Source organism: Rattus norvegicus, chromosome 2 (genome assembly GCF_021556685.1).
Source record: "Rattus norvegicus strain SHRSP/BbbUtx chromosome 2, alternate assembly SHRSP_T2T, whole genome shotgun sequence".
Taxonomy (NCBI): domain Eukaryota; kingdom Metazoa; phylum Chordata; class Mammalia; order Rodentia; family Muridae; genus Rattus; species Rattus norvegicus.
Window position 1 is genome coordinate 116205463 of NC_141535.1, and position 20430 is coordinate 116225892.

Here is a 20430-nt window from a genome sequence, read left to right on the forward strand (position 1 = left end):
GTAAGGCCAGAGGTCAGGTCAGTGCAGGTGTCACCCTCTGGAATCATCCACCTTATTCTTTAAGACAGGGTCTTTATTATTTACTTACTTACTTACTTACTTACTTACTTACTTACTTACTTACTTACTTACTTACTTACTTACTTATTTTTCTGGAACTTGCCAAGTAGGGATCACCTCTCTCCCCCACACCAGTGCTGGGATCTCTCTCTCTCTCTCTCTCTCTCTCTCTCACACACACACACACACACACACACACACACACACACACACACACACACACACTACCATGCCTGGCTTTGTACATGAATGGTAGGGACCATGTTCAGATCCTTGTGCTTACAAGCACTTGCCTAACCGAGCCATCATCCCCTGATCAGATGCAGGTCTCTTGGGTCTGTGGGTTTGACTCCACACTCACCTGCAACCCTGAAGCTGCTGTGTGTCAGTCCCCATGCCTGGGTCACTCAACATAGACAGGACTCCCCCTGGCCCACAGTTCAGCACAGCAGCTTCATGTGGGATTCCAAACTGCAAACGTTTACAGATTTCTAATGCCCCTCTGTCACTTCCTGAATAACAATTCAATGGTAATGTTCTTGCCTCAGTGGGGAGAGCTGCATTTCCTTAACTTAGGAGTTCAGAGAGCTATCTGTCCCCGAGGGAGTGGGGGGCATCTTGCAGGCAGATTCTGTTGGTACAGTTTCAATTCCGGGCACTTCCTTGAAACCTGAAAATCATTCCCAACCTTCTTATAATCTGTATCCTATGCCATTTAAAAAGCAGAAACACCCTTTCACTTTTAGTTAATGGCGAACTTAGAAGGTTTTAAATGACACTTTCTCTTCATGAAGGAAACTGGATAGAAAAGTTTAAATATGGTTACTGGAATAACCTAAGTAACCAGGAAGCCCTTTCCAATGGGCTGTAGACAGTTAATTAGAACAAACACCTTTCATTTCCCCCTTTTGCATCAACTTTAAACAGACACCAAGGTGTTTTCCTGAACAGTGACACCCAGTCAGAAAAGTCCCGTGAGGACATCAGATCACTGCAGGCCCCTTCATTTTGAATTATTTCAAAGTTCTTAGGATTTCTACAGTGTGTCTATTAAGTCTGGCCGATAATCGATAGCGTGGCGGTGCTAACTCAATTCCCACTCTACCTATGCTCAAGCTGGACACCTTTTCTTTGTCTCTCCTACACTACACTTTGAGGGGCTTACTAGAGGAGCTGAAGGAGTCTACAAGTCTACACTGAAATAACCTTGCAAAAGTTCAAGCCAATCCTATTACCATGTAACATGTTCAACTTACACCAAACCGCCCCGATCTGGAGACAACCCAGATTTACAGCCAGTTGTATCCCCATTCTATTTCATACCTTCCAGTGAGATGGCTACACACTCTTGCTCCTCCTGCCCTGTTGATGGGGTTGCAAGAGTGCCACACCCAGAGTGCCACACCCGGCCTAAATTCAACTTCTTCTCTTCCTGCAGCTCTGAAAGGAGCTGGGTTTCCAGACCTGTTCCTATAAAACCGGTCTATAGTGACCAACCATATGTTTAGATTCATTCTTCAATACACTGCATGTCAAAATAATGGAACGGAGACCGCTCTTAAATAATTTGTCTCAAACTCCGTGGATACCAGGGAGAGCTGGAGGCAGATTTGATGATAGTACTCAGCTCTAGAAAGGTTAAGTGATTTTATCAAGGTCACACAGAAAAAAAAGCCAGCCTCTTCTTCTGAGCCCTTGCTACTCAGTGTTATCTTTAGTATCGGCCTCACCGTAGAGCTCCTTAGCGTTCTGGGCCCCACTCGGATCAACTGACCCAGCTTTGAGCTGATTGTGGTTCACTATGGAGACAATGAGAATTCAGGGCCAACAGAAACTTGAAGCACAGCTTACTTTTCCTAACCAGTGGTGCAGACACAGCTTAGGGGTAGGGCTCTAGATGTAAGCAGGAAATGCCATTGGTTGTCTTAAAAATTATGTCACTCCCTACTCTTCTGGTTTTCATGGAATAACATATGGCTATGACGCCATGTTTTGTGAGTAGATAGTGTGTATGGAGCATCAGGCATGTGACAGAAAACACAGTACACAGTAACTAACCCCATTTCCAGACACAGGCATCTTTTTTTTTTAAATCTTTTATTATATTTTTCTTACATTTCAAATGTTATTCCCCTTCCTGGTTTCCTGTCCATAAGCCCCCATTCCCTTCCCTTACCCTCCCTCATACAGGTATTCCCCCCATACATCCTCCTTATTGACTCTCCCATATCCCCTGCCCTGGGGTTCCAACCTTTGCAGAACCAAGGGCTTCTCATTCCACTGATGGCCCAACAAAGATATTCTCTGGTACATATGCAGTTGGAGCCCTGGGTCAGTCCATGTGTAGTCTTTCGGTATTGGTTTAGTCCCTGGAAGCTCTGGTTGGTTGGTATTGTTATACTTGTGCAGTTGTAAGCTCCTTCAACTCTTTCAATCCTTCCTCTAATTCCACCCAAGGGAATCCTGTTCTCAGTTCGGTGGTTTGCTGCTAGCATTGACCTCTGTGTTGGACATACTCTGGATGTGTCTCTCAGGAGAGATTTACCTCTGGTCACTTTCAGCATGCACTTTTTAGCTTCATCAATCTTATATAGTTTTGGTGGCTGTATATATATGTATGGGCAACATGTAGGGCAGGCTCTGAATGGCCGTTCCTTGAGTCGCTGCACTAAACTTTGATTCCATATCCCCTCCTATGGATATTTCCCACTTTTAAGAAGAAGAGGGAGCATCTATATTTTAGTCATCCTTCTTCTTGAGCTTCTTGTGGTCTGTGGATTGCATCTTGGGTAATTCGGGCTTTTTGGCTAATATCCACTTAACAGTGAGTGCATACCAAGTATGTATTTCTCTGATTGAGTTACCTCACTCAGGATGATATTTTCTAGTCCATTCCATTTGCTTATGAAGTTCATGAAGTCATTGTTTTTGATAGCTGAGTACTATCCATTGTGTAGATGGACCACATTTTTTAAATCCATTCCTCTGTTGAAGGACATCTGGGTTCTTTCTAGCTTCTGGCTATTATAAATGAGGTTGCTATGAACATAGGAGAGCATGTGTCTTTGTTATATGTTGGAACATCTTTTGGGTATATGCCCAGGAGAGGTATAGCTGGGTCCTCAGGTAGTGGAATGTCCAATTTTCTAAGGAATCTCCAGACTGATTTCCAGAGTGGTTGTAGCAGTTTGCAATCCTACCAACAATGGAGGAATGTTCCTCTTTGTCCACATCCTCACCAGCATCTGCTGGCACTTGAGATTTTTATCTTAGTCATAATGACTGGTGTGAGGTAGAATCTCAGGGTTGTTTTGATTTGAATTTCCCTGATGACTAAGGAAGTTGAAAATTTCTTTAGGTGCTTTTTGGCCATTCGATAATCCTCAGATGAGAATGTTTTGTTTAGCTCTCTGCCACAATTTTAATAGGTTTATTTCAGCCACTGGAGTCCGGCTTCTTGAGTCTTTGTATATTTTGGATATTAAACCTCTATCAGACGTAGGATTGGTAAAGATCTTTTCCCAATCTGTTGGTTGTCATTTTGTCCTAACAACTGTGACTCTTGCCTTACAGAAGCGTTGCAGTTTTATGAGATCCCATTTGTCGATTCTTGATCTTAGAGCAAAAGCCATTTGTGTTTTGTTCAGGAAATTTTCTTCCATGCCTATGTGGTCCAGACTCTTCCCCACTTTTTCTTCTTTTTTTTTATTTTATTTTTTTTATTATTAACTTGAGTATTTCTTATATACATTTCGAGTGTTATTACCTTTCCCAGTTTCCGGGCAAACAGCCCCCTCCCCCCTCCCCTTTCTTATCGGTGTTCCGCTCCCCACCCTCCCCCCATTGTCCCCCTCCCCCCAACAGTCTAGTTCACTGGGGGTTCAGTCTTAGCAGGACCCAGGGCTTCCCCTTCCACTGGTGATCTTACTAGGTTATTCATTGCTACCTATGAGGTCAGAGTCCAGGGTCAGTCCATGTATAGTCTTTAGGTAGTGGCTTAGTCCCTGGAAGCTCTGGTTGCTTGGCATTGTTGTACATATGGGGTCTCGAGCCCCTTCAAGCTCTTCCAGTTCTTTCTCTGATTCCTTCAACGGGGGTCCTATTCTCAGTTCAGTGGTTTGCTGCTGGTATTCGCCTCTGTATTTGCTGTATTCTGGCTGTGTCTCTCAGGAGCGATCTACATCCGGCTCCTATCCCTCTGCACTTCTTTGCTTCATCCATCTTGTCTAATTGGATGGCTATATATGCATGGGCCACATGTGGGGCAGACTCTGAATGGGTGTTCCTTCAGTCTCTGTTTTAATCTTTGCCTCTCTCTTCCCTGCCAAGGGTATTCTTGTTCCCCTTTTAAATAAGGAGTGAACCATTCACATTTTGATCATCTGTCTTGAGTTTCATTTGTTCTAGGCATTTAGGGTAATTCAAGCATTTGGGCTAATAGCCACTTATCAGTGAGTGCATACCATGTATGTCTTTCTGTGATTGGGTTAGCTCACTCAGGATGATATTTTCCAGTTCCAGCCATTTGCCTACGAATTTCATAAAGTCGTTGTTTTTGATAGCTGAGTAATATTCCATTGTGTAGATGTACCACATTTTCTGTATCCATTCCTCTGTTGAAGGGCATCTGGGTTCTTTCCAGCTTCTGGCTATTATAAATAAGGCTGCAATGAACATAGTGGAGCACGTGTCTCTTTTATATGTTGGTGCATCTTTAGGGTATATGCCCAAGAGAGGTATAGCTGGATCCTCAGGCAGTTCAATGTCCAATTTTCTGAGGATCCTCCAGACTGATTTCCAGAACGGTTGGACCAGTTTGCAATCCCACCAACAATGGAGGACTGTTCCTCTTCCTCCACATCCTCGACAGCATCTGTTGTCCCCTGAGTTTTTGATCTTAGCCATTCTCACTGATGTGAGGTGAAATCTCAGGGTTGTTTTGATTTGCATTTCCCTTATGACTAAAGATGTTGAACATTTCTTTAGGTGTTTCTCCGCTATTCGGCATTCCTCAGCTGTGAATTCTTTGTTTAGCTCTGAGCCCCATTTTTTAATAGGGTTATTTGTTTCCCTGTGGTCAAACTTCTTGAGTTCTTTGTATATTTTGGATATAAGGCCTCTATCTGTTGTAGGATTGGTAAAGATCTTTTCCCAATCTGTTGGTTGCCGTTTTGTCCTAACCACAGTGTCCTTTGCCTTACAGAAGCTTTGCAGTTTTATGAGATCCCATTTGTCAATTCTTGATCTTAGAGCGTAAGCCATTGATGTTTTGTTCAGGAAATTTTTTCCAGTGCCCATGTGTTCCAGATGCTTCCCTAGTTTTTCTTCTATTAGTTTGAGTGTGTCTGGTTTGATGTGGAGGTCCTTGATCCACTTGGACTTAAGCTTTGTACAGGGTGATAAGCATGGATCGATCTGCATTCTTCTACATGTTGACCTCCAGTTGAACCAGCACCATTTGCTGAAAATGCTATCTTTTTTCCATTGGATGGTTTTGGCTCCTTTGTCAAAAATCAAGTGACCATAGGTGTGTGGGTTCATTTCTGGGTCTTCAATTCTATTCCATTGGTCTATCTGTCTGTCTCTGTACCAATACCATGCAGTTTTTATCACTATAGCTCTGTAATACTGCTTGAGTTCAGGGATAGTGGTTCCCCCTGAAGTCCTTTTATTGCTGAGGATAGCTTTAGCTAAACTGGGTTTTTTGTTATTCCAGATGAATTTGCAAATTGTTCTGTCTAACTCTTTGAAGAATTGGATTGGTATTTTGATGGGGATTGCATTGAATCTGTAGATTGCTTTTGGTAAAATGGCCATTTTTACTATATTAATCCTGCCAATCCATGAGCATGGGAGATCTTTCCATCTTCTGAGGTCTTCTTCAATTTCCTTCATCAGTGTCTTGAAGTTCTTATTGTACAGATCTTTTACTTGCTTTGTTAAAGTCACTCCGAGGTACTTTATATTATTTGGGTCTATTATGAAGGGTGTCGTTTCCCTAATTTCTTTCTCGGCTTGTTTCTCTTTTGTATAGAGGAAGGCAACTGATTTATTTGAGTTAATTTTATACCCAGCCACTTTGCTGAAGTTGTTTATCAGCTTTAGTAGTTCTCTGGTGGAACTTTTGGGATCACTTAAATATACTATCATATCATCTGCAAATAGTGATATTTTGACTTCTTCTTTTCCGATCTGTATCCCCTTGACATCCTTTTGTTGTCTGATTGCTCTGGCTAGAACTTCAAGAACTATATTGAATAAGTAGGGAAAGAGTGGGCAACCTTGTCTAGTCCCTGATTTTAGTGGGATTACTTCAAGTTTCTCTCCATTTAGTTTAATGTTAGCAACTGGTTTGCTGTATATGGCTTTTACCATGTTCAGGCATGGGCCTTGAATTCCTATTCTTTCCAGGACTTTTATCATGAAGGGGTGTTGAATTTTGTCAAATGCTTTCTCAGCATCTAATGAAATGATCATGTGGTTTTATTCTTTCAGTTTGTTTATATAATGGATCAGGTTGATGGTTTTCCGTATATTAAACCATCCCTGCATGCCTGGGATGAAGCCTACTTGATCATGGTGGATGATTGTTTTGATGTGCTCTTGGATTCGGTTTGCCAGAATTTTGTTGAGTATTTTTGCGTCGATATTCATAAGGGAAATTGGTCTGAAGTTCTCTTTCTTTTTTTTTATATATATATATATTTTTTATTAACTTGGTATTTCTTATATACATTTCAAGTGTTATTCCCTTTCCCGGTATCCGGGCAAACATCCCCCTCCCCCCTCCCCTTCCTTATGGGTGTTAGCCTCCCAACCCTCCCCCCATTGCCGCCCTCCCCGCACCAGTCTAGTTCACTGGGGGTTCAGTCTTAGCAGGACCCAGGGCTTCCCCTTCCACTGGTGCTCTTACTAGGATATGCATTGCTACCTATGAGGTCAGAGTCCAGGGTCAGTCCATGTATAGTCTTTGGGTAGGGGCTTAGTCCCTGGAAGCTCTGGTTGCTTGGCATTGTTGTACGTATGGAGTCTCGAGCCCCTTCAAGCTCTTCCAGTTCTTTCTCTGATTCCTTCAACGGGGGTCCTATTCTCAGTTCAGTGGTTTGCTGCTGGCATTCGCCTCTGTATTTGCTGTATTCTGGCTGTGTCTCTTAGGAGCGATCTACATCCGGCTCCTGTCGGTCTGCACTTCTTTGCTTCATCCATCTTGTCTAATTGGGTGGCTATATATGTATGGGCCACATGTGGGGCAGACTCTGAATGGGTATTCCTTCAGTCTCTGTTTTAATCTTTGCCTCTCTCTTCCCTGCCAAGGGTATTCTTGTTCCCCTTTTAAAGAAGGAGTGAACCATTCACATTTTGATCATCTGTCTTGAGTTTCATTTGCTCTAGGCATCTAGGGTAATTCAAGCATTTGGGCTAATAGCCACTTATCAATGAGTGCATACCATGTATGTCTTTCTGTGATTGGGTTAGCTCACTCAGGATGATGTTTTCCAGTTCCAACCATTTGCCTACGAATTTCATAAACTCGTTGTTTTTGATAGCTGAGTAATATTCCATTGTGTAGATGTACCACATTTTCTGTATCCATTCCTCTGTTGAAGGGCATCTGGGTTCTTTCCAGCTTCTGGCTATTATAAATAAGGCTGCAATGAACATAGTGGAGCACGTGTCTTTTTTATATGTTGGGGCATCTTTTGGGTATATGCCCAAGAGAGGTATAGCTGGATCCTCAGGCAGTTCAATGTCCAATTTTCTGAGGAACCTCCAGAGTGATTTCCAGAATGGTTGTACCAGTTTGCAATCCCACCAACAATGGAGGAGTGTTACTCTTCCTCCACATCCTCGCCAGCATCTGTTGTCCCCTGAGTTTTTGATCTTAGCCATTCTCACTGATGTGAGGTGAAATCTCAGGGTTGTTTTGATTTGCATTTCCCTTATGACTAAAGATGTTGAACATTTCTTTAGGTGTTTCTCAGCCATTCAGCATTCCTCAGCTGTGAATTCTTTGTTTAGCTCTGAACCCCATTTTTTAATAGGGTTATTTGTTTCCCTGCGGTCTAACTTCTTGAGTTCTTTGTATATTTTGGATATAAGGCCTCTATCTGTTGTAGGATTGGTAAAGATCTTTTCCCAATCTGTTGGTTGCCGTTTTGTCCTAACCACAGTGTCCTTTGCCTTACAGAAGCTTTGCAGTTTTATGAGATCCCATTTGTCGATTCTTGATCTTAGAGCATAAGCCATTGGTGTTTTGTTCAGGAAATTTTTTCCAGTGCCCATGTGTTCCAGATGCTTCCCCCCTAGTTTTTCTTCTATTAGTTTGAGTGTGTCTGGTTTGATGTGGAGGTCCTTGATCCACTTGGACTTAAGCTTTGTACAGGGTGATAAGGATGGATCGATCTGCATTCTTCTACATGTTGCCCTCCAGTTGAACCAGCACCATTTGCTGAAAATGCTATCTTTTTTCCATTGGATGGTTTTGGCTCCTTTGTCAAAAATCAAGTGACCATAGGTGTGTGGGTTCATTTCTGGGTCTTCAATTCTATTCCATTGGTCTATCTGTCTGTCTCTGTACCAATACCATGCAGTTTTTATCACTATTGCTCTGTAATACTGCTTGAGTTCAGGGATAGTGATTCCCCCTGAAGTCCTTTTATTGTTGAGGATAGCTTTAGCTATCCTGGGTTTTTTGTTATTCCAGATGAATTTGCAAATTGTTCTGTCTAACTCTTTGAAGAATTGGATTGGTATTTTGATGGGGATTGCATTGAATCTGTAGATTGCTTTTGGTAAAATGGCCATTTTTACTATATTAATCCTGCCAATCCATGAGCATGGGAGATCTTTCCATCTTCTGAGGTCTTCTTCAATTTCCTTCTTCAGTGTCTTGTAGTTCTTATTGTACAGATCTTTTACTTGCTTGGTTAAAGTCACACCGAGGTACTTTATATTATTTGGGTCTATTATGAATGGTGTCGTTTCCCTAATTTCTTTCTCGGCTTGTTTCTCTTTTGTGTAGAGGAAGGCTACTGATTTATTTGAGTTAATTTTATACCCAGCCACTTTGCTGAAGTTGTTTATCAGCTTTAGTAGTTCTCTGGTGGAACTTTTGGGATCACTTAAATACACTATCATATCATCTGCAAATAGTGATATTTTGACTTCTTCTTTTCCGATCTGTATCCCCTTGACCTCCTTTTGTTGTCTGATTGCTCTGGCTAGAACTTCAAGAACTATATTGAATAAGTAGGGAGAGAGTGGGCAGCCTTGTCTAGTCCCTGATTTTAGTGGGATTTCTTCGAGTTTCTCTCCATTTAGTTTAATGTTAGCAACTGGTTTGCTGTATATGGCTTTTACTATGTTCAGGTATGGGCCTTGAATTCCTATTCTCTCCAGGACTTTTATCATGAAGGGGTGTTGAATTTTCTCAAATGCTTTCTCAGCGTCTAAAGAAATGATCATGTGGTTTTATTCTTTCAGTTTGTTTATATAATGGATCACGTTGATGGTTTTCCGTATATTAAACCATCCCTGCATGCCTGGGATGAAGCCTACTTGATCATGGTGGATGATTGTTTTGATGTGCTCTTGGATTCGGTTTGCCAGAATTTTGTTGAGTATTTTTGCGTCGATATTCATAAGGGAAATTGGTCTGAAGTTCTCTTTCTTTTTTTTTATATATATATTTTTTTATTAACTTGGTATTTCTTATATACATTTCAATTGTTATTCCCTTTCCCGGTATCCGGGCAAACATCCCCCTCCCCCCTCCCCTTCCTTATGGGTGTTAGCCTCCCAACCCTCCCCCCATTGCCGCCCTCCCCGCACCAGTCTAGTTCACTGGGGGTTCAGTCTTAGCAGGACCCAGGGCTTCCCCTTCCACTGGTGCTCTTACTAGGATATGCATTGCTACCTATGAGGTCAGAGTCCAGGGTCAGTCCATGTATAGTCTTTGGGTAGGGGCTTAGTCCCTGGAAGCTCTGGTTGCTTGGCATTGTTGTACGTATGGAGTCTCGAGCCCCTTCAAGCTCTTCCAGTTCTTTCTCTGATTCCTTCAACGGGGGTCCTATTCTCAGTTCAGTGGTTTGCTGCTGGCATTCGCCTCTGTATTTGCTGTATTCTGGCTGTGTCTCTTAGGAGCGATCTACATCCGGCTCCTGTCGGTCTGCACTTCTTTGCTTCATCCATCTTGTCTAATTGGGTGGCTATATATGTATGGGCCACATGTGGGGCAGACTCTGAATGGGTATTCCTTCAGTCTCTGTTTTAATCTTTGCCTCTCTCTTCCCTGCCAAGGGTATTCTTGTTCCCCTTTTAAAGAAGGAGTGAACCATTCACATTTTGATCATCCGTCTTGAGTTTCATTTGCTCTAGGCATCTAGGGTAATTCAAGCATTTGGGCTAATAGCCACTTATCAATGAGTGCATACCATGTATGTCTTTCTGTGATTGGGTTAGCTCACTCAGGATGATGTTTTCCAGTTCCAACCATTTGCCTACGAATTTCATAAACTCGTTGTTTTTGATAGCTGAGTAATATTCCATTGTGTAGATGTACCACATTTTCTGTATCCATTCCTCTGTTGAAGGGCATCTGGGTTCTTTCCAGCTTCTGGCTATTATAAATAAGGCTGCAATGAACATAGTGGAGCACGTGTCTTTTTTATATGTTGGGGCATCTTTTGGGTATATGCCCAAGAGAGGTATAGCTGGATCCTCAGGCAGTTCAATGTCCAATTTTCTGAGGAACCTCCAGAGTGATTTCCAGAATGGTTGTACCAGTTTGCAATCCCACCAACAATGGAGGAGTGTTACTCTTCCTCCACATCCTCGCCAGCATCTGTTGTCCCCTGAGTTTTTGATCTTAGCCATTCTCACTGATGTGAGGTGAAATCTCAGGGTTGTTTTGATTTGCATTTCCCTTATGACTAAAGATGTTGAACATTTCTTTAGGTGTTTCTCAGCCATTCAGCATTCCTCAGCTGTGAATTCTTTGTTTAGCTCTGAACCCCATTTTTTAATAGGGTTATTTGTTTCCCTGCGGTCTAACTTCTTGAGTTCTTTGTATATTTTGGATATAAGGCCTCTATCTGTTGTAGGATTGGTAAAGATCTTTTCCCAATCTGTTGGTTGCCGTTTTGTCCTAACCACAGTGTCCTTTGCCTTACAGAAGCTTTGCAGTTTTATGAGATCCCATTTGTCGATTCTTGATCTTAGAGCATAAGCCATTGGTGTTTTGTTCAGGAAATTTTTTCCAGTGCCCATGTGTTCCAGATGCTTCCCCCCTAGTTTTTCTTCTATTAGTTTGAGTGTGTCTGGTTTGATGTGGAGGTCCTTGATCCACTTGGACTTAAGCTTTGTACAGGGTGATAAGGATGGATCGATCTGCATTCTTCTACATGTTGCCCTCCAGTTGAACCAGCACCATTTGCTGAAAATGCTATCTTTTTTCCATTGGATGGTTTTGGCTCCTTTGTCAAAAATCAAGTGACCATAGGTGTGTGGGTTCATTTCTGGGTCTTCAATTCTATTCCATTGGTCTATCTGTCTGTCTCTGTACCAATACCATGCAGTTTTTATCACTATTGCTCTGTAATACTGCTTGAGTTCAGGGATAGTGATTCCCCCTGAAGTCCTTTTATTGTTGAGGATAGCTTTAGCTATCCTGGGTTTTTTGTTATTCCAGATGAATTTGCAAATTGTTCTGTCTAACTCTTTGAAGAATTGGATTGGTATTTTGATGGGGATTGCATTGAATCTGTAGATTGCTTTTGGTAAAATGGCCATTTTTACTATATTAATCCTGCCAATCCATGAGCATGGGAGATCTTTCCATCTTCTGAGGTCTTCTTCAATTTCTTTCCTCAGTGTCTTGAAGTTCTTATTGTACAGATCTTTTACTTGCTTGGTTAAAGTCACACCGAGGTACTTTATATTATTTGGGTCTATTATGAATGGTGTCGTTTCCCTAATTTCTTTCTCGGCTTGTTTCTCTTTTGTGTAGAGGAAGGCTACTGATTTATTTGAGTTAATTTTATACCCAGCCACTTTGCTGAAGTTGTTTATCAGCTTTAGTAGTTCTCTGGTGGAACTTTTGGGATCACTTAAATACACTATCATATCATCTGCAAATAGTGATATTTTGACTTCTTCTTTTCCGATCTGTATCCCCTTGACCTCCTTTTGTTGTCTGATTGCTCTGGCTAGAACTTCAAGAACTATATTGAATAAGTAGGGAGAGAGTGGGCAGCCTTGTCTAGTCCCTGATTTTAGTGGGATTTCTTCGAGTTTCTCTCCATTTAGTTTAATGTTAGCAACTGGTTTGCTGTATATGGCTTTTACTATGTTCAGGTATGGGCCTTGAATTCCTATTCTCTCCAGGACTTTTATCATGAAGGGGTGTTGAATTTTCTCAAATGCTTTCTCAGCGTCTAAAGAAATGATCATGTGGTTTTATTCTTTCAGTTTGTTTATATAATGGATCACGTTGATGGTTTTCCGTATATTAAACCATCCCTGCATGCCTGGGATGAAGCCTACTTGATCATGGTGGATGATTGTTTTGATGTGCTCTTGGATTCGGTTTGCCAGAATTTTGTTGAGTATTTTTGCGTCGATATTCATAAGGGAAATTGGTCTGAAGTTCTCTTTCTTTTTTTTTATATATATATTTTTTTATTAACTTGGTATTTCTTATATACATTTCAATTGTTATTCCCTTTCCCGGTATCCGGGCAAACATCCCCCTCCCCCCTCCCCTTCCTTATGGGTGTTAGCCTCCCAACCCTCCCCCCATTGCCGCCCTCCCCGCACCAGTCTAGTTCACTGGGGGTTCAGTCTTAGCAGGACCCAGGGCTTCCCCTTCCACTGGTGCTCTTACTAGGATATGCATTGCTACCTATGAGGTCAGAGTCCAGGGTCAGTCCATGTATAGTCTTTGGGTAGGGGCTTAGTCCCTGGAAGCTCTGGTTGCTTGGCATTGTTGTACGTATGGAGTCTCGAGCCCCTTCAAGCTCTTCCAGTTCTTTCTCTGATTCCTTCAACGGGGGTCCTATTCTCAGTTCAGTGGTTTGCTGCTGGCATTCGCCTCTGTATTTGCTGTATTCTGGCTGTGTCTCTTAGGAGCGATCTACATCCGGCTCCTGTCGGTCTGCACTTCTTTGCTTCATCCATCTTGTCTAATTGGGTGGCTATATATGTATGGGCCACATGTGGGGCAGACTCTGAATGGGTATTCCTTCAGTCTCTGTTTTAATCTTTGCCTCTCTCTTCCCTGCCAAGGGTATTCTTGTTCCCCTTTTAAAGAAGGAGTGAACCATTCACATTTTGATCATCCGTCTTGAGTTTCATTTGCTCTAGGCATCTAGGGTAATTCAAGCATTTGGGCTAATAGCCACTTATCAATGAGTGCATACCATGTATGTCTTTCTGTGATTGGGTTAGCTCACTCAGGATGATGTTTTCCAGTTCCAACCATTTGCCTACGAATTTCATAAACTCGTTGTTTTTGATAGCTGAGTAATATTCCATTGTGTAGATGTACCACATTTTCTGTATCCATTCCTCTGTTGAAGGGCATCTGGGTTCTTTCCAGCTTCTGGCTATTATAAATAAGGCTGCAATGAACATAGTGGAGCACGTGTCTTTTTTATATGTTGGGGCATCTTTTGGGTATATGCCCAAGAGAGGTATAGCTGGATCCTCAGGCAGTTCAATGTCCAATTTTCTGAGGAACCTCCAGAGTGATTTCCAGAATGGTTGTACCAGTTTGCAATCCCACCAACAATGGAGGAGTGTTACTCTTCCTCCACATCCTCGCCAGCATCTGTTGTCCCCTGAGTTTTTGATCTTAGCCATTCTCACTGATGTGAGGTGAAATCTCAGGGTTGTTTTGATTTGCATTTCCCTTATGACTAAAGATGTTGAACATTTCTTTAGGTGTTTCTCAGCCATTCAGCATTCCTCAGCTGTGAATTCTTTGTTTAGCTCTGAACCCCATTTTTTAATAGGGTTATTTGTTTCCCTGCGGTCTAACTTCTTGAGTTCTTTGTATATTTTGGATATAAGGCCTCTATCTGTTGTAGGATTGGTAAAGATCTTTTCCCAATCTGTTGGTTGCCGTTTTGTCCTAACCACAGTGTCCTTTGCCTTACAGAAGCTTTGCAGTTTTATGAGATCCCATTTGTCGATTCTTGATCTTAGAGCATAAGCCATTGGTGTTTTGTTCAGGAAATTTTTTCCAGTGCCCATGTGTTCCAGATGCTTCCCCCCTAGTTTTTCTTCTATTAGTTTGAGTGTGTCTGGTTTGATGTGGAGGTCCTTGATCCACTTGGACTTAAGCTTTGTACAGGGTGATAAGGATGGATCGATCTGCATTCTTCTACATGTTGCCCTCCAGTTGAACCAGCACCATTTGCTGAAAATGCTATCTTTTTTCCATTGGATGGTTTTGGCTCCTTTGTCAAAAATCAAGTGACCATAGGTGTGTGGGTTCATTTCTGGGTCTTCAATTCTATTCCATTGGTCTATCTGTCTGTCTCTGTACCAATACCATGCAGTTTTTATCACTATTGCTCTGTAATACTGCTTGAGTTCAGGGATAGTGATTCCCCCTGAAGTCCTTTTATTGTTGAGGATAGCTTTAGCTATCCTGGGTTTTTTGTTATTCCAGATGAATTTGCAAATTGTTCTGTCTAACTCTTTGAAGAATTGGATTGGTATTTTGATGGGGATTGCATTGAATCTGTAGATTGCTTTTGGTAAAATGGCCATTTTTACTATATTAATCCTGCCAATCCATGAGCATGGGAGATCTTTCCATCTTCTGAGGTCTTCTTCAATTTCTTTCCTCAGTGTCTTGAAGTTCTTATTGTACAGATCTTTTACTTGCTTGGTTAAAGTCACACCGAGGTACTTTATATTATTTGGGTCTATTATGAATGGTGTCGTTTCCCTAATTTCTTTCTCGGCTTGTTTCTCTTTTGTGTAGAGGAAGGCTACTGATTTATTTGAGTTAATTTTATACCCAGCCACTTTGCTGAAGTTGTTTATCAGCTTTAGTAGTTCTCTGGTGGAACTTTTGGGATCACTTAAATACACTATCATATCATCTGCAAATAGTGATATTTTGACTTCTTCTTTTCCGATCTGTATCCCCTTGACCTCCTTTTGTTGTCTGATTGCTCTGGCTAGAACTTCAAGAACTATATTGAATAAGTAGGGAGAGAGTGGGCAGCCTTGTCTAGTCCCTGATTTTAGTGGGATTTCTTCGAGTTTCTCTCCATTTAGTTTAATGTTAGCAACTGGTTTGCTGTATATGGCTTTTACTATGTTCAGGTATGGGCCGTGAATTCCTATTCTCTCCAGGACTTTTATCATGAAGGGGTGTTGAATTTTCTCAAATGCTTTCTCAGCGTCTAAAGAAATGATCATGTGGTTTTATTCTTTCAGTTTGTTTATATAATGGATCACGTTGATGGTTTTCCGTATATTAAACCATCCCTGCATGCCTGGGATGAAGCCTACTTGGTCATGGTGGATGATTGTTTTGATGTGCTCTTGGATTCGGTTTGCCAGAATTTTATTGAGTATTTTTGCATCGATATTCATAAGGGAAATTGATCTGAAGTTCTCTTTCTTTGTTGTGTCTTTGTGTGGTTTAGGTATAAGAGTAATTGTGGCTTCATAGAAGGTATTCGGTAGTGATCCTTCTGTTTCAATTTTGTGGAATAGTTTGGATAATATTGGTATGAGGTCTTCTATGAAGGTTTGGTAGAATTCTGCACTAAACCCGTCTGGACCTGGGCTCTTTTTGGTTGGGAGACCTTTAATGACTGCTTCTATTTCCTTAGGAGTTATGGGGTTGTTTAACTGGTTTATCTGTTCCTGATTTAACTTCGGTACCTGGTATCTGTCTAGGAAATTATCCATTTCCTGAAGATTTTCAAGTTTTGTTGAATATAGGTTTTTATAGTAAGATCTGATGATTTTTTGAATTTCCTCTGAATCTGTTGTTATGTCTCCCTTTTCATTTCTGATTTTGTTAATTTGGATGCACTCTCTGTGTCCTCTCGTTAGTCTGGCTAAGGGTTTATCTATCTTGTTGATTTTCTCAAAGAACCAACTTTTGGTTCTGTTGATTCTTTCTATGGTCCTTTTTGTTTCTACTTGGTTGATTTCCGCTCTGAGTTTGATTATTTCCTGCCTTCTACTCCTCCTGCGTGTATGTGCTTCTTTTTGTTCTAGAGCTTTTAGGTGTGCTGTCAAGCTGCTGACATATGCTCTTTCCTGTTTCTTTCTGCAGGCACTCAGCGCTATGAGTTTTCCTCTTAGCACAGCTTTCATTGTGTCCCATAAGTTTGGGTATGTTGTACCTTCATTTTCATTAAATTCTAAAAAGTTTTTAATTTCTTTCTTTATTTCTTCCTTGACCAGGTTATCATTGAGTAGAGCATTGTTCAATTTCCAAGTATATGTGGGCATTCTTCTTTGATTGTTATTGAAGACCAGTTTTAGGCCGTGGTGGTCCGATAGCACGCATGGGATTATTTCTATCTTTCTGTACCTGTTGAGGCCCGTTTTTTGACCAATTATATGGTCAATTTTGGAGAAAGTACCATGAGGAGCTGAGAAGAAGGTATATCCTTTTGCTTTAGGATAGAATGTTCTATAAATATCCGTTAAGTCCATTTGGCTCATGACTTCTCTTAGTCTGTCTACATCTCTGTTCAATTTCTGTTTCCATGATCTGTCCATTGATGAGAGTGGGGTGTTGAAATCTCCCACTATTATTGTGTGAGGTGCAATGTGTGTTTTGAGCTTTAGTAAGGTTTCTTTTACATAAGTAGGTGCCCTTGTATTTGGGGCATAGATATTTAGGATTGAGAGTTCATCTTGGTTGATTTTTCCTTTGATGAATATGAAGTGTCCTTCCTTATCTTTTTTGATGACTTTTAGTTGGAAATTGATTTTATTTGATATTAGAATGGCTACTCCAGCTTGCTTCTTCTGACCATTTGCTTGGAAAGTTGTTTTCCAGCCTTTCACTCTGAGGTAGTGTCTGTCTTTGTCTCTGAGGTGTGTTTCCTGTAGGCAGCAGAATGCAGGGTCCTCGTTGCGTATCCAGTTTGTTAATCTATGTCTTTTTATTGGGGAGTTGAGGCCATTGATATTGAGAGATATTAAGGAATAGTGATTATTGCTTCCCGTTATATTCATATTTGATGTGAGGTTATGTTTGTGTGCTTTCATTCTCTTTGTTTTGTTGCCAAGACGATTAGTTTCTTGCTTCTTCTAGGGTATAGCTTGCCTCCTTATGTTGGGCTTTACCATTTATTATCCTTTGTAGTGCTGGATTTGTAGAAAGATATTGTGTAAATTTGGTTTTGTCATGGAATATCTTGGTTTCTCCATCAATGTTAATTGAGAGTTTTGCTGGATACAGTAATCTGGGCTGGCATTTGTGTTCTCTTAGGGTCTGTATAACATCAGTCCAGGATCTTCTGGCCTTCATAGTTTCTGGCGAGAAGTCTGGTGTGATTCTGATAGGTCTCCCTTTATATGTTACTTGACCTTTTTCCCTTACTGCTTTTAATATTCTTTCTTTATTTTGTGCGTTTGGTGTTTTGACAATTATGTGACGGGAGGTGTTTCTTTTCTGGTCCAATCTATTTGGAGTTCTGTAGGCTTCCTGTATGTCTATGGGTATCTCTTTTTTTAGGTTAGGGAAGTTTTCTTCTATGATTTTGTTGAAGATATTTACTGGTCCTTTGAGCTGGGAGTCTTCACTCTCTTCTATACCTATTATCCTTAGGTTTGATCTTCTCATTGAGTCCTGGATTTCCTGTATGTTTTGGACCAGTAGCTTTTTCCGCTTTACATTATCTTTGACAGTTGAGTCAATGATTTCTATGGAATCTTCTGCTCCTGAGATTCTCTCTTCCATCTCTTGTATTCTGTTGGTGAAGCTTGTATCTACAGCTCCTTGTCTCTTCTTTTGGTTTTCTATATCCAGGGTTGTTTCCATGTGTTCTTTCTTGATTGCTTCTATTTCCATTTTTAATTCCTTCAACTGTTTGATTGTGTTTTCCTGGAATTCTTTCAGGGATTTTTGCGATTCCTCTCTGTAGGCTTCTACTTGTTTATTAATGTTTTCCTGTGTTTCCCTAAGTGTGTTCATGTCTTTCTTGAAGTCCTCCAGCATCATGATCAAATATGATTTTGAAACTAGATCTTGCTTTTCTGGTGTGTTTGGATATTCCATGTTTGTTTTGGTGGGAGAATTGGGCTCCGATGATGGCATGTAGTCTTGGTTTCTGTTGCTTGGGTTCCTGCGCTTGCCTCTCGCCATCAGATTATCTCTAGTATTACTTTGTTCTGCTATTTCTGACAGTGGCTAGACTGTCCTATAAGCCTGTGTGTCAGGAGTGCTGTAGACCTGTTTTCCTCTCTTTCAGTCAGTTATGGGGACAGAGTGTTCTGCTTTCGGGCGTGTATTTTTTCCTCTCTACAGGTCTTCAGCTGTTCCTGTGGGCCTGTGTCTTGAGTTCACCAGGCAGCTTTCTTGCAGCAGACAAGTTGGTCTTACCTGTGGTCCCGAGGCTCAAGTTTGCTCGCGGGGTGCTGCCCAAGGGCTCTCTGTGGTGGCAGCAACCAGGAAGACCTGTGCTGCCCCTTCCGGGAGCTTCAGTGCACCAGGGTTCCAGATGGCCTTTGGTGTTTTCCTCTGGCGTCCGAGATGTATGTACAGAGAGCAGTCTCTTCTGGTTTCTCAGGCTTGTCTGCCTCTCTGAAGGTTCAGCTCTCCCTCCCACGGGATTTGGGTGCAGAGAACTGTTTATCCGGTCTGTTTCCCTCAGTTTCTGGCGGTGTCTCAGGCAGGGGTCCTGCCGCTCCTGGGCCCTCCCCCACGGGAGCCCAGAGGCCTTATACAGTTTCCTCTTGGGCCAGGGATGTGGGCAGGGGTGGGCAATGTTGGTGGTCTCTTCCGCTCTGCAGCCTCAGGAGTGCCCACCTGATCAGGCGGTGAGGTCTCTTTCCCACAGGGTCTGGGTACAGAGAGCTGCTGCGGGCCCGGGATCCGCGGGCGTGGGACCTCCGGCAAACACAGGACGTGCCCGGTCCTAGATGAACTCTGCCTCTGTGTGTCCCGATCTCACCAGGCAGCTCTCTTGCAGCAGACAAGTTGGTCTTACCTGTGGTCCCGAGGCTCAAGTTTGCTCGCGGGGTGCTGCCCAAGGGCTCTCTGCGGCGGCAGCAACCAGGAAGACCGACACAGGCATCTTTAATCTTAGCCCTTATCAACCCTGTACACTGAAGGAGTCACTTTTCACCCTTCCTTGGTTTTAATGCATTAGGTATCGTTTAACTTTCACGTTGTAATGTCATCTGTATGATATTTTCGGTTTCTGTCCCTCTAGAAAATTATTAAGTAGAGGGCTGGAGAGACGGCAGAGGACCTGAGTTTTGTTCCCAGCACCCACACAGGGCCACTCAGAACTGCCTGTGGCTTCAGCTCCAGGAGATCTGATGCCCTTTTCTGGTCTCTGGGCCCCTTCCTGCATGCACACATGCCCCACACATAAATAAAAAGTTTAAAAAAGTAAGTAGAAACAGTAATCTTTTTCTTAAAGAAATTTAAGATAGAAAATACTGAATACTAGCACTTCTGGTGCTATGTTTAGAGACGGGAGTGCTTCCCAAATGTCCAACCAAAGAACACAGCATGTGAGCCATATCCTGTCTCCAGATCGGAGACACCAGAGCCCCTAGGCACACAGGGCCACTCTCATCGCTATCAGAATCTCTGGCAAGCTCTGCTGCTATGACAACAGTGCAGTATCACCGGCAACAGCAAACTTTAGGGACAATGCTTCCCTGTAATCCTTCTACTTGGGATGCTGAGGCAGGAGATTCTTTAGTTTGAAGCCAGGCTGGGCTATAAACTGATACCCTGACACAAAAACAAAGAAAAGAATTAAAAGAAAAATATTTTACTCCTGGGGTTGGGGATTTAGCTCAGTGGTAGAGTGCTTGCCTAGCAAGCAGAAGGCCCTGAGTTCCGTCCCCAGCTCTGAAAAAAAGAAAAAAAAAATATTTTACTCCTAATATGTCACATCTGGGAACAATAAAGAAAATTTTGAAGTCGAAAGAGGAAGTGGAATTTTGGTATCCAAATCTGAACTAAAGTTTGGGGAAGTACATCATACTCAAGATTGAATCCTAACTGATTGTGTGTTGTGAGGGAAGCGTTGAGATTCTGACGCCTGTGAGAAAAGCAGGATTCTGAAAGGCAGGCTCCCCAGCCTGCCTGGGCAGAGACAATAAAGGACAAAGCCTTGTAAAAATGGAATGCAAACTGTCATCAGA

General features: G+C 42.0%; 1 protein-coding gene across 6 annotated transcripts in view; it reads left to right on the plus strand.

Annotated features, from left to right (window-relative positions):
• Kcnmb2 (potassium calcium-activated channel subfamily M regulatory beta subunit 2) overlaps positions 1–20430 on the plus strand; it is a 310816-nt gene that overhangs the window by 249819 nt on the left and 40567 nt on the right.